The 15,203-nt window shown below is 33.8% G+C and overlaps 1 protein-coding gene and 1 long non-coding RNA gene across 6 annotated transcripts in view; one reads left to right on the top strand and one right to left on the bottom strand.

Moving 5' to 3' along the window:
* Positions 1-15,203, top strand: part of LOC123679881 — a 165,010-nt gene that overhangs the window by 83,793 nt on the left and 66,014 nt on the right. The window lies entirely within an intron of this gene.
* Positions 8,134-9,184, bottom strand: LOC123679896. Its single transcript, XR_006747452.1, has 2 exons — positions 8,904-9,184; positions 8,134-8,464 (listed from the first exon to the last, which is right to left on the bottom strand). It is a non-coding gene; the product is annotated as an uncharacterized LOC123679896 (long non-coding RNA).

Below are 15,203 nucleotides of genomic sequence, written 5' to 3'. Positions count from 1 at the left end.
TATCAAATGAGAAATTAAAAAAAACATGAAACAAATATATTAAAAGTAAAATGGAATTATCTTCAGTGCAATCGTTCAGATTGAAAATATCTACCTATAAATACATGTTCACGATCAATTCATCCAGTTTTTGATCACGAAAAATAAATCAAATATTTTGGGAGTTGTATGTACAGGGTGGGCAAATAAGCGAGGTAAGCGGCTATATCTCAGGAACCACTCATCGTAGAGACTTGCGGTAAAAAATTTTACCACTAAAGTAAACAAAAGAAAACACTGGAAATTATTTTGAAGTTCAAACCTCTACCGCTAGGGGGCGTAATAGCTATCGTCGAGTAGAAAAATGCATTTTACTCGAAAAATTTTCATATTAAGTTGGAAAAAAAATATCATCACTGTAAACCTTGGAAAATTCTCTATCTGTTTGAATTGTCACTTTCGATTTTGCGACATCGAATAAGGGTGGGGGAAAGATAGAAATCTGACTGATTGAAATGTCTGTAACTTCAGTTTGGCTCAAAATTTTTGAGCAAATTAGATCTTATTTGAGAGACAACATCTTGTTGATTAAGGAAAAAATATACTCATGATGAATTTGATTCAGCTGCTTCCGATAGGGAGCGCTGAGTCAGAAGTTCATTGTTTTGTTCATTTTTCTCTGAAATTTCAAATGTAATGATAGGATTTTCTTAACAAAAACAAAAATTTCATTGAATTTGCATGAAAAAACCTACAGGTCGCAAAGCGATAATTTCAGGCGTTCTGAAGTTATGGCCGAAAGAAGATATTCTTCAACTGATGCACTGCGAAAAACCAAATTCAGTCTTCAAGTTCTAACAGAAACAGAAATCCCATCAAATTTGTATGAAAAAACCAAAAGTTCGCAAAGCGATAGCTTCAGGGGTTCTGGAGTTATGGACGAAAAAAGATATTCTTCAACTGATGCACTGAAAAACTAAATTGTGTCTTCTTTCGGCCATAACTCCAGAACGCCTGAAGCTATAGCTTTGCGACCTTTTGGTTTTTTCATACAAATTTGATGGGATTTCTGTTTCTGTTAGAACTTGAAGACTCAATTTGGTTTTTCGCAGTGCATCAGTTGAAGAATATCTTCTTTCGGCCATAACTTCAGAACGCCTGAAATGATCGCTTTGCGATCTTCAGGTTTTCTCATGCGAATTCAATGAAATTTTTGTTTCTGTTAAGAAAATCCTATCATTACATTTGAAATTTCAGAGATAAATGAACAAAACAATGAACTTCTGACTTAGCGCTCCCTATCGGAAGCAGCTGAATCAAATTCATCATGAGTATATTTTTTCCTTAATCAACAAGATGTTGTCTCTCAAATAAGATCTAATTTGCTCAAAAATGTTGAGCCAAACTGAAGTTACAGACATTTCGATCAGTCAGATTTCTATCTTTCCGCCACCCTTATTCGATGTCGCGAAATCGAAAGTGACAATTCAAACAAATAGCGAATTTTCCAAGGTTTACAGTGATGATATTTTTTTTCCAACTTAATATGAAAATTTTTCGAGTAAAATGCATTTTTCTACTCGACGATAGCTATTACGCCCCCTAGCGGTAGAGGTATGAACTTCAAAACAATTTCCAGTGTTTTTTTTTGTTTGCTTTAGTGGTAAAATTTTTTACCGCAAGTCTCTACGATGAGTGGTTCCTGAGATATAGCCGCTTACCTCGCTTATTTGCCCACCCTGTACATAAACCAGAAAATGAATTATTTTGCGACTAACTTAAAGAATGTATTGTAATGTTGATTGCTATGCACAGTTAATATTTTAAACTTAACTCTACAGTATTATAGAGCTCTCATTTATGTAATATTCTGAATAAACTCTCATATTCTTATTATTATTATTATTATTATTTATCACCTTGATATAAGAACTGGCGAAATAAAATATTGATTTAGGAAGTGAAACGTAGATATAGACAACAAAAAAATGCTCATACGATGCATTCAATAATACCACAGCGAGGAAAGAAACGAAGAACCATCAGGCCACTCAGGAGTGGAAATTCTTGATGTTTCGAGAGCACCCAACCGGTTGAGGATTCTCTTGAAGAGTAAAACTACAGTGGCGTAACATGTAATGTGAAACGTTACATATCCCTCAAACGCTTGGAACATTCCCATATACATTTACCAATTGCAGATATATCTTTCAAGAAAGAAAATTTCCACATCGATTAACCCAGTACAAACAAATCTCTGAAAGACAGATTCCCTTATGATATAACAATTACAGACATATCTTTAAAAGAAAAAAAAATTCCTATTGAGATTGAGATGGAAGAAAATGATTACCAAGAGATTTTAGGAATGGGAAAATACCCTATTCATTTACTCTTTACAGATACATCTCCGAAAGTAAATTTCCCTATCGATTTACCCATTACAGATATATCTCTCAAATAAAAATTTCCTATTGATTTACCCATCAAAGATATATCTCCAAAAGAAAAATGTCCTTTTGATTCACTTATGGAAGAAGAAGATGACTCAGAAATTTTAGGCTTGCAAGAATCATCTTTAGATTTACCCATTACAGATCAATTTCTGAGTGAAAAGTCCGCAATCGATTTACCTATTGAGGATATATTATATCACCCTGTGTTAATCGGAACAGAGAACGCATATGGAAAAAGCTGTAGAGATCTTAAAAGTCATCTATGTCCTCCTTGTGATTATGGGATAAACGTTAAAAGTATGAGAAAGAAAAGTTAAGAGATAGTAGGTTTGGAATAATTCCCCATCGATTTACCCATTACAGATACATCTCTGATAAAAAATTCCTTATTTATTTACCCATCGAAGATATATCTTCAGAAGATAAATATCCTATTGATTGACCTATATAAGAAGATGATAACCAAACTGATGACTCAGAAATTTTTGGCTTGAAAGAATTCTTTTTAGATTTACCCATTACAGATCAATTTCTGAGTGAAAAGTCCGCGATCGATTCACCTATTAAGGATATATAATATCACCCTGTGTTAATCGGAACAGAAAACGCATAAATATAAAAATTATAGAGATCTCAAATGTCATCTATGTCCCTCTTGTGATTATGGGACAAACGTTAAGAGTATTCTTAGAAGCCATATGAATAATAAGCACGTAAATGAAGTTTTAGAGAAAAATGATTTACCAATTACAGACTTATCCCTAAACGAAAATTCTCCTATTGAGATTGAGATGGAAGAAGATGATCACCAAACTGATGGTACTGAAGAGATAGTAGGTTTGGAATAATCCCCCATCGATTTACCCATTACAGATACATCTCTGATAAAAAATTCCTTATTTATTTACCCATCGAAGATATATCTCCAGAAGATAAATATCCTATTGATTCACCTATATAAGAAGATGATAACCAAACTGATGACTCAGAAATATTTGGCTTGAAAGAATTCTCTTTAGATTTACCCATTGCAGATCAATTTGTGAGTGAAAAGTCCCCAAACCTATTAAGGATATATGATATCACCCTGTGTTAATCGGAACAGAAAACGCATATGGACAAAGCGCATAGAGATCTTAAAAGTCATCTAACTCCTTCTTGTGATTATGGCACAAACGTTGAGAGTATTTTCAGAAGCCATATGAAGAATAAGCATGAAAATGAAGATTTCAGAGGAAAATTATTTACCAATTACAGATTTATCTCTAAAGAAAAATTCTCCTATTGAGATTGAGATGAAGGAAGATGATTACCAAACTTATGGTACTGAAGAGATTGCAGGCTTGGAATAATCCCCCATCGATTTGTCCATTACAGATACATCTCTAATGGAAAATTCCTCATTCATTTACCCATCGAAGATATATCTCCAGAAGATAAATATCCTATTGATTCACCTATATAAAAAGATGATAACCAAACTGATGACTCAGAAATTTTTGGCTTGAAAGAATTCTCTTTAGATTTACCCATTGCAGATCAATTCGTGAGTGAAAAGTCCCGAATCGATTCAACTATTAAGGATATATTATATCACCCTGTGTTAATCGGAACAGAAAACGCATATGGACAAAGCGCATAGAGATCTTGAAAGTCATCTTACTCCTTCTTGTGATTATGGGACAAACTTCAAGACTATTCTTAGCAGCCATATGAAGAATAAGCATGAAAATAAAGATTTTAGAGGAAAATGATTCACCAATTACAGTCTTATCTCTAAAAGAAAATTCTCCTATTGATATTGAGATGAAAGAAGATGATTACCAAACCGATGGTACTGAAGAGATAGTAGGCTTGGAATAATCCCCCATCGATTCACCCATTACAGATACATCTCTGATAAAAAATTCCTTATTTATTTACCCATCGAAGATATATCTTCAGAAGATAAATATCCTATTGATTCACCTATATAAAAAGATGATAACCAAACTGATGACTCAGAAATTTTTAGCTTGAAAGAATTTTTTTTAGGTTTACCCATTACAGATCAATTTGTGAGTGAAAAGTCCCCAATCGATTCACCTATTAAGGATATATTATATCACCCTGTGTTAATCGGAACAGAAAACGCATATGGACAAAGCACATAGAGATCTTAAAAGTCATGCAACTCCTTCTTGTGATTATGGGACAAACGTTCAGATTATTCTTAGAAGCCATATGAAGAATAAGCACGTAAATAAAGTTTTAGAAAAAAATGAATTACCAATTACAGACTTATCTCTAAACGAAAATTCTCCTATTGAGATTGAGATGGAGGAAGATGATTACAGATACATCTCGGATAAAAAAAATCCTTATTTATTTACCCATCGAAGATATATCTCCATATTTAGCAAGTTATTTAGGAAGTCCAACCTCAGTATCACATCTGCAATTTTGTGGAAATCAAAAATGCATTCAGATTGCAAAGTGCAATCACATCGATGTGATGCATCTAAAACTGAAAAAAATCAGGGGTCGCTTATGTGATTATGCTGCACATCGAAGCCACGTCTTGAACAACCATGTAACTGAAGTTCTTGTAGAATCTAAGGAGCACAAGTGTAAGTTATGTGATTATATCACCGTGAGTAAATTTGAACCGAAAATGCATATGGACAAAGCGCATAGAAATCTTAAGAATCATCTATATCCATCTTGTGATTATGGGACAAACGTTGCGAGTAATCTTAGAAGACATGAAAAATAAGCACGAAAATAAATATTTAAAAAAAAACCGAAGACAAAGACTACAGTAAATTCATTAAAGTTGAAGAAGTCCATTTGAAAAGGAAATGAAAATTGAGTCGTCATTTGAAAGCAGGTATGCTGAAACCTCAAACGAGGAACGATCAATCTAAATAAAAAATGAATTATTGTGATGAAAAGGCCAACAATTCAAGGTGTAATAAAAAACAGTAATATGTTCATAGAAAATTGAAAAAGAAAAGTTATTATTCACTTCATATATTATGTTGTTTTAAAATGAAGAATTCAATTAAAAATAATATATATGTAACAATCCACAATAACTGTTACGCCACTGTTGTGTGGAACGTTACATATCCCTCAAACTTCCCAAAAAAAAACTTCTGAAAAGGAGTTTTTTTTGCTTCGGTATACAATACCGATTTTCGCTTCGGTATCGTATTGAATATGAATTTTAATGTTTATAATATATCCAAATAATAAAATCAGAGAAGTGATTCATACAAGGTAGTTGGGGTAGTTGGGTAATGCAAGTTTGGAAACTTGCAAATTTCTAGAGATAAGAGAAAGAAACAAGGAAAAGGTAACTCTAGGTAAAAATGAAAATTATTAAAACAAATAGTGAATAGTAACAATCGAACAAAGCTACACAGACATAGTATTCTAAGGTAAATAGGTTCATAATAACTGTATTTCGATAAAAAACGGTAGTCTTGCATCGGAAAGTTCAGACACAAAATTACCTAAAAAAAATGTTAGTGGAATCTCACCAATTAAAAATTGTAAGTGCTTCAAAGTTCATCAATATCTACACGAAATATTTGAATTTCTTACTGCATAGAAATAATTGACTTCAAACGGATTTCACCAAAATATTTTTTTCAAAACTTTGAAAGTAACATTTGTGAATGCATAGGGAAAATATAAGATAAGATACAGATAAAATAGATAATACAAAATTAGATGCACTAGACTTCCAATTTCGAAAAAAGATACAGTTAAAAGATATTAGGTAGATAATAACATAGGAAGAACTTTATTCAAAAGATATTCCTAATTTAAATCCGATATTTAAATGCAAAAAAAAATTTTTGTTGCATTTCTAAATTGAATTGAAAAATTTGGAAAAAAAATTGAAAAAATAAGTTTACAACAGAAAAAAAATACTATGGCCCACCTGTCTGTTCATGATCGGACTCATCCAAGGTATCATTTCGAGTAATATCGCGTTCTAGGTGGAAATTAACTAAATTATTTCCTATTCATTATTTATTAAATACAAAAATTCCGAAACGTACGTCTGTCTTTATGTTGATGTAGTTGTTCAATTAGTTAACCGTTTACTTAATTGATACATTTTTAGTCATTTTTAGAATTGGAACATATTCCAAGACAAAAATAAACTAAATATATCATATAGATATATTATTGTGAAGGATTAGACAAAAAGTTGTCAAATTATTTGATTTATATTAAATAGCCTTCAACAAGTAGACTCATTAAACTTTTATAATTTGATGTAATCATTTATTGATTAGAGAGTCGTTACCAACCAATTGATAAATTTAAAATTCCTGAAATTGTTTATTCAATGGTAAATGTCGATTTGTATATGTTTTTCAAAAAAATAACAAGGAAGAAATCTATGACTACCTTCAGTAATGGTTTTCTATGTGAATCCTCACTAGAGTAACCGGTACGTTTAGTTAGTCTGTAGTTTCTAGCTTGCAGTTTTGATGGAGTAATATACACGTGGTGAGTTTGCAAATTTAATAATTTTCGTTGAATTATAAGACACTGATGAGGAAAAATTGTATTATTAGATACAAAAATTCCGAAACGTACGTCTGTCTTTATGTTGATGTAGTTGTTCAATTAGTTAACCGTTTACTTAATTGATACATTTTTAGTCATTTTAAATTTTCTTTTGGTTGATTATTAAATTTGTCATTTTTAGAATTGGAATATATTCCAAGACAAAAATAAACTAAATATATCATATACCTATAGATATATTATTGTGAAGGATTAGACACAAAGTTGTCAAATTATTTGATTTATATAAATTATTTCCTTCTAAATCCTTCACATTATATACCAATGGCGATAAAACTTTATGTACCACACAAGGAGTTTATTTTGGTGCAAGCTTAGCAGAGAAATCGTTAGGCAAACTAGATGAGACGAAATTCCTCTTCCAGAGATGTTGTCCTTGGTAAAAACGTTGTTCTATTCTTCGAAAGTTATAAACTTTCTCATTTACTTTATAAGCATGATATGAACGTTTTTGAATGTGCTGATAAACGTTAGGTAATTGAGACTGGATTTCAGCGATATTTTGAGCAAAATTGTGCCTATCACTAATTTCAAAGAAACTTTTCACTGGAGTCTCTTGTGCTAAAAGACCACGTAAAATTTTTCGTTTTTCTTCTACAGTTGATGGTGGATCTATACCGCGAATACTGACCTCATATGAGAGTTTAATGCTTTTCAAATAATTAGGATTGAATTAATTGATTTTGTTGTGAGTGAAATAAAGAGAAAAGAAAGGTACGTACTCAAAGCACTTATTGAATGTTTTTTCTATGAAACAAAAAATCAAGAAATATACAATTATGAAGTGAAATTACCAAATTAGGCCAATAAAGAACTATAAAAACAAATAGAATAGAGAATTTGAAGTGACCAAGAGAGTTGAGGAAATTTCCACTTCCTAAACTTTTACAAATAAAATTCAAAGAACCTTGAGATCAATTCAGGCTTACACGTCTTAGGAAGTACCCCCACGTTGGGCGCCAATTTGTAGCCTACCACTATAATTAAGGGTGGTACTTCTGTTGGTATCCTCCCAGATGGAGATTATTTTTATTTCGGAGCTCAGTCGTAAAGAGGGTGAGGGCTAAACAAGAATTGATCAAAGGAACTTGAAAAGAACTAAACCGAAAAAAATTACAATTATAATGGAACCTTGATAATACAAATTCCGAATACTATAAAATACTCTCGTCGTCACTTTTTTTTTCAAAACTTAACTTCAGTTCAGTGATTGCCCCTTTAGGATGAACTCTTCCACCTGGTTCCGTTGTCCCCATTTTAAAATTGTACCAAAATTCTTGATTTCCAAAATGAGGTGTTGAGTAGACATCGATGTCAGTATTTAAGGATAGCAAAAACTGTGCTTGTCACAATTTTGAAGTGTTTCCAAAAAGTAGTGCTCCGAAATTCTCAGATGTTTCCAAAAAGTGAAGTCCAAAATTTTCAGCTATTACCAAAAACTGTAAATTCAAAGTACAATCAGGCACTTAAATTTCAGAAGTAGAAAATTTAGATCTGTATGGGAAACTTTCCAACTCATTTCAAAAATTAACAACAAGAAAAAATGAATGTGAAGAATAAGAACCAGAAATTTCCCCAACAGATCAACAAGACAATCAAAAAAAATATGGATGGACATTATCCACTTCCGTATGTATACGAAATTTGGGACAAAATGGTGGATCTGCAATATTCATGCACGTTTTTTCTGTTATCAAATGAAAAATTCAAAAAAATATGAAACAATAAAAGAAATATATTAAGAGGAAAATGAAATTATTTGCAGTGAACTCCTTCAAATTAAAAATACCGATAAATGAATTTTCACAATCAATTAACTGATAAATAAAAATATTAGGTAGGTACATATGAAAATTAATCTGATAAAAACATTCTTACCCGGTCATCCGGTTTTTGATCGCGAAAAATAAATCAAATGTTTATCACCTTGATATAAGAAATGGCGAAATAAAATATTGATTCAGTAAATGAAACGTTGATATAGACAACAGAAAAATGCTCATACAGTGCATTCAATAGTACTACAGCGAGAAAAGAATCGAAGAACCATCAGGCCACTCAGGAGTGGAAATTCTTGATATATCGAGCGCATCCTACCGGTTGAGGTTTCTTTTGAAGAGGAAAACTACAGTGGCGTAACATCTAATGTGGAACGTAACAATTCATAGCCGAAACGGGAAATTAAGCGTCCTACTAATTAAACTCACGATAAATCTTGTTGTGCAACTTGTTATACCATTTTGCTGGATACACATTTCTTTCAATTCCTTATCATTAATTTCAGGCCTAAAGATTATAGCGATGAAAATTGATGGTTTGAGTGACATCTTCTATGGGCCGATCACTTTACCAGACCAAATTGCACATCTTAAGATATCAATAACAGAGCCAGTCTCTTCGAATTTTTTTTACATGACTTCAGAATTATTATTTCAGCAGTAGGTTTTCACAATTTTCACAGGTTCATATCAACCATTGAATATGGTTTATCGTCAACTAAACATATGGTTATCTATCTATCTATCTATCTATGACGCTTCGGATGACAGTTCGGTTTAAAATAGGTTTGAATATTCCAATATACACTGAATACCAAAAATAATGCGTTATCGATAAAATTCACAAATTCCGCTTTTTCTTGAGAAAGTTTCAAATATCACCCATAAATTGCCAGTTGAGTATATGACCCAACTCAATTAACTTTTTGCATATTCTTATTGCAGAGTGGGTCAAATGTTATCAGGCCAATTGAAAAGTCCCCGGTCTTATGCACAGATGGCGGTGCTAGTATTGAATCTATATGATTTCCACTTAGAACCAACCTTCAAATAATACGTGTCAAAATTTAAAAGCAGTCCGACTATTAAGTTTGTGCCAACGCAATATGCGTTGTGAGTGTAGCTACTTTTTTTATTTGAAAAAAAAAGAATTTAGTGTGCTGATGAAATATTGCTTTTTGAAGGGAAAAATACAATTGAAGCAAAATCTTGGCTTGATGAAGACTTTCCAGGGTCTATTCTAGGAAAATCAACCATCATTGATTGGTATGCTAAGTTTAAACGTGGTGAAATGAGCACCGAAGACGGCAAACGCAGTGGACGCCCAAAAGAGGCTGTCACCGACGAAAAGTTCATAAAATAATTTGGAATGACCGTAAAGTGAAGTTGATCGAGAAAGCAGCAATTTGTGAAGATATCATCTGAACGTGTACATCAGAACATTCACGAATATTTGAACATGAGAAAGATGTGTGCAAAATGGGTGCCACGCGAGCTCACAATCGATCAAAAGCAACAACGTTTCAATGATTCTGATCAATGTTTGAAGCTGTTTAAGTGCAATAAACCTGAATTTTTGCGTCGATATGTGACAATGGATGAAACATGGCTCCATCATTTCATTCCGGAGTCGAATCGACAGTCAGCTGAGTGGACTACACATGATGAACTGCATCCAAAGCAAGGAAAAACACAACAGTCAGCTGGAAAGGTTATGGCATCAGTATTCTGGGATGCGCAAGGTATAATATTCATTGATCACTTCCAAAAGAGCCAGACCATCAACAGCGATTATTATATGCGTTATAGGATCGTTTGAAGGATGAAATCTTTAAAAAACTGCCTTATTTGAAGAAAAAAAAGATGCTCTTTCATCAAGATAATGAGCCGTGTCACAAATCAATGAAAACAATGGCAAAATTGCATAAACTGGGATTCGAATTGCTTCTGCATTCACCTTATTCGCCAAATCTGGCCCCTAATGTTTTTTCCTGTTCTCAGACCTCAAAAGAATGCTTGCTGGAAATAAATTTCGCTCCAATGATGAAGTAATCGCCAAAACTGAAGCCTATTTTGAAGCGAAAGACAAATCGGACTACAAAAATGGTATCGAAAAGTTGAAAAATCGCTATAATCGCTGTATCGCCCTCGAAGGCAACTATGTTGAATATTAAAATCGAATTTTGCCAAAAAAATGTGTTTAACTATGGTAGACCGAGGACTTTTCAATTGGCCTGTTATGTAAAAATCATTCATATTTTCCCATTGAATCTCATGAATCATCTGCAGAAAAAATTCAACTCAATATACATATTATTAATTTACAAATGCGAAGACAGCATTTTTGGGAGCTACCGTAATAATGAATGTGAACTGAATTCTCCACAAATAAATTATACTTTATGTTGGCATTCTGTTCCACCGATTTGTAGCCTAACAGGAAAGGGAAGCTGTTTTTATTCAACAGTCCATTGTTCAACACTGTCAAATGTGGTAAAGTTTGTGTTTTAACGTACTAAAATTTATGTAGCTCTGACAGACATCAGGAACAAAGTATAGGGTAAAAAACTAGTTGAGTTTTTCGACCGAATGATCTGAAATACACTGCTCAACAATTGATAGGGATCATTTACTTGTTCTAAATTTATTTCTGAAATATTCGCTCCAAGATTATAAATTAAGTCAGATATCAGAATATTTTCAGTTGATAATATGGTTCACTTGAGAAAAGAATGAAAAAATGGAAAGTTGGAGAGCAAAAGAGACTTTATTAGGAACACTCAAAATTCTGTGGTTGAATAACATAAAAATTTTATGATGAAACCACAAGAAGGCTGAAGTTTCGGTTAAGCTAGTACCTAGTTGGTCCCCCACGAGCTCGTCTCAAGCATTCTACCCTACGAGGCATACGATCAAACGATTTATAAAATTTTGGGGCAAATTCGTCCAAATATCCCGTAAAGCGTTAGAAAGGTCCTCCGAATTATTGATCGGTTGTTCTAAGGTTGACAATTGTCTAGACATCTCAGACCAGACATGTTCGATGCAATTCATGTCTGGAGAGCGAGCTGGCCAGTCCATCCTATCAATAGCATGAGTTTCTAGCGCTTCATTAACCAGACGACTACGGTATTATCGTCAATTAAAATGAAATTCTCGCCCACGGCAGCCGCAAACGGAACAATTATGGGTTCAATAATCATATCGTGATATCTCTGGCTGGTCATGGTGGTGTTCTGCAGAACAACCAACTCTGTGCGTTGGTTCAAACAAATGCCTCCCCATACACATATAGAACCTCCGCCAAAAGCTGTTGTGGGTACCATAAACTGTTCTGCATACCTTCGACCTCTTTCCCTCCAAGCAAGAATACGTCCATCGGAGTTGACCAGAGGAATCTAGACTCATCCGTAAATAAACATCGGCTCCAATCTTCAAGTGTCGAATTGCGGTGCTCCTCAGCCCATTGCCGTCGATGAACCCGGTGTTCCCTATTCAAACGGGGATGTTGTACCCTCCTACGTGCTCTCAAACCACGAACATGTAGTCGTCGCCTTACAGTCTGGTTCGAAATTAGAACTCCTGTTGCAACTCTCAGTGATCTATTGAGCCGCGACGCCGGGTAAGTGGGATTTCTCCTAGCATTGAGGATCAAAAGACGATCTTTGGCAGCTGTTGTACTGCGCTGCCGACCTCCCCCATGAACATAAGCTACTGAGTCGTTTTGGATGAACCTATTCCAAGCCCGACTCAAGACACTTTGCGAAACATTCAACCGCCGGGACACTTCTCGCTGGGACAAACCTTCCTGTATCCACCGTATGATTTGGTCGAGTTGCACAGGAGCCAAACGTCTTCTCGGCATGACTGATAAGCTGATATTGTTCTCATTTCTTCAATTATTGTCACCTTATGTCTTTGAACGAGAGAAAAAAACAGATTTAATAACAAATACCAAATTGCTTTCCACTCAACCTGTAACAGCCTACAGATAATAATCGATTTTGTGAACAAGAGCCGATGAAGTGAGGAAGACTTTGATATAATCAACTCAAAACATCTTACTTTTTCCTTAGAGAACATATAATGTACAGATATTCACGAGATAACTTGAAAAAAATACAAATGAAGAGAAGTTCATAAGTGATCCCTAGCAATTGTTGATCAGTGTATAATGCTCCCGTCCCGTTCTTTTTGCTTTTAATAACCTCAGTTACTCGCTCGGCTACTCGAGATAATGGAAATTGATTCCCATCAGATTCCGCTGTTCAAATGTATCCTCTCCATTATCTGGAAAAATAAGCTGCCATACATGTTGTTTTGGCTTCTTTTTCATCAACAATATTTGATGTAGACTTTCCATACGCTGGCTGGTTCGTTTTCAATTTCTCTCTTTCAGTATGCTATTCAGTTTTTAATAAATTTTAGCCTTGAGTCATAAGCTTTTAAAGATTATCATCTACAGGGTGACTCCTATCTTCTGTACAAGACAGAGAATGATTGTTTAGGTTGTTTAAAAAAAATGGTGCTACGAACATATGTCCGTAGTTGGTTCATTTCCGAGATACAGGGTCGTCAAGTTTGTTTGAAAAATATGGTAGCTATTTATAAATTATCGTAAATACTCTTAAACTGGTTTGGTTATTATTTGGTAAACTTAGTTGGAGTGATAAGATGCTTATTTAGCCCTAACTAGATTGAAATTATTGAGTCCTGTGACGTCTCAGTGGGCACAACCAACAATATTGAGGAAAAAATTGAATTTTTGTGGTTTTCGAACTTTTTAGATCGACCAACTAATTAATACAAATTTTTGGTCTCTTGTGCAGTCTTCACGTCTAGCTTCGTTTTGGAGAAAAAAAATGAAGCATATCATTAACACCTACATACTTTGGAGACCAGCTGACTGTGATAGTATTGTCAAACGAGTATCAGTATAAATGATTTTTGTTCTCAGAAACGAAGCTCAATATGAAGAAAACACAAGATACTGAAAAGTTGTATTTTCAGTTTTTTGGCCCAAAAAAATAGATAACAACAAAAAAAAACAGTGACATCTCAATAAAAACTTCAATGGCCTGTATCTCAGAAACGAAGCAACTCCGGACTTCATAGAGTAGTTAGAAATCGAAAATAGTTTAGGAATATATAAATATTCGAAGTGGAGTATGTAATGAGTATTTAACAAGGCTTCAAGGTAAAAATTTGGGAATCAAGTTTGGTTGTTATTATGTAACGCACGCAGATTGCACCCTTGGAGATCGCAGAACTGTATAAAGGTATATGTGGCTTCCAAGGGTGCAACTGGTGCCTGAAAATATAAGTCCTCAATAGTTCCAGACATCACATCGATGGTTTGACCAAATATATATATTTTTTATATTACGCTTGAATTGATTTTCTATATAGCAATTAGGAATCTAAAATAATGATTAATGAAATACATTCATACAAAAAAAATTATGAGGTATGATATTGACGTTCAGTTATTTCCTGACTTTGGCAGATATTCAGAATTATATATAGATATATAGAATATATAGTCTGATAGTATATTTGTATGAAATTTAATTCGGTTTATACTTATGTGAGAAATAATATCTTTAATTAATTATTATTATTGTTTATGTTACTTCCCGTTTCGATAGATGTCGCTGCCGCATATAATTAATATGCTTTTAATTTAATTGCTACGAAATATTATTTTTTATATAGTCTGATAGTATATTTGTATAAAATTTAATTCGGTTTATATTTATACACAATAAATAATAAATATATTTACCTATTAGGTAGGGGTTTCAAACCCCTCTAAATGTTGGACTTCATCCACGAACGCCTGTATTTCATCTTGTGTGACTTCTGGATGCTCTATAAGACTTGGACCAGCGACTCCTTCTTGTGCAAAGGCACCTGGTTCCATCGTATAGGATGCCTCAGCCCGTGGTTTTTTCAAGGGGGTGGAGACAACAAATGTTGGCCGTCTTTTTGTTATCGGGAGGGGGTTTCCTCGATAACAATCGTTGTATCGGCTACTCCGTGCCGATGATGTTTATTCAGGTCTAGATATTGACCTGAATAAATGTCATACGCCACGTAGTGACATTTGCTGTCTGCACTACCCTTGATCGAATTATACAGTTCCATGAACTTCTGCCGCCTTGGCTCTGTACAATTCTTATTAACGGTACTAATGCATGTCCATACGTATGAGGGCTCCAGGTGATTTTGAAGACATGAAGTTGCCAACGTGACCCTCTCCTTATAGCGCATCATCCCCTTTGAAAATAGAAGAATAATAGCTCTAGGTATTTTCCCGTCATGATTAATGTCATTGAGGAACTCCCTATATCTGGTGTTAACGTCAGACATGTTTCTAAAATAAATTTAAATTAATAAG

Source organism: Harmonia axyridis, chromosome 5 (genome assembly GCF_914767665.1).
Source record: "Harmonia axyridis chromosome 5, icHarAxyr1.1, whole genome shotgun sequence".
Lineage (NCBI taxonomy): Eukaryota > Metazoa > Arthropoda > Insecta > Coleoptera > Coccinellidae > Harmonia > Harmonia axyridis.
Note: the sequence above shows the minus strand (reverse complement) of the source record. Positions and strands in the feature narration are given on the sequence as shown.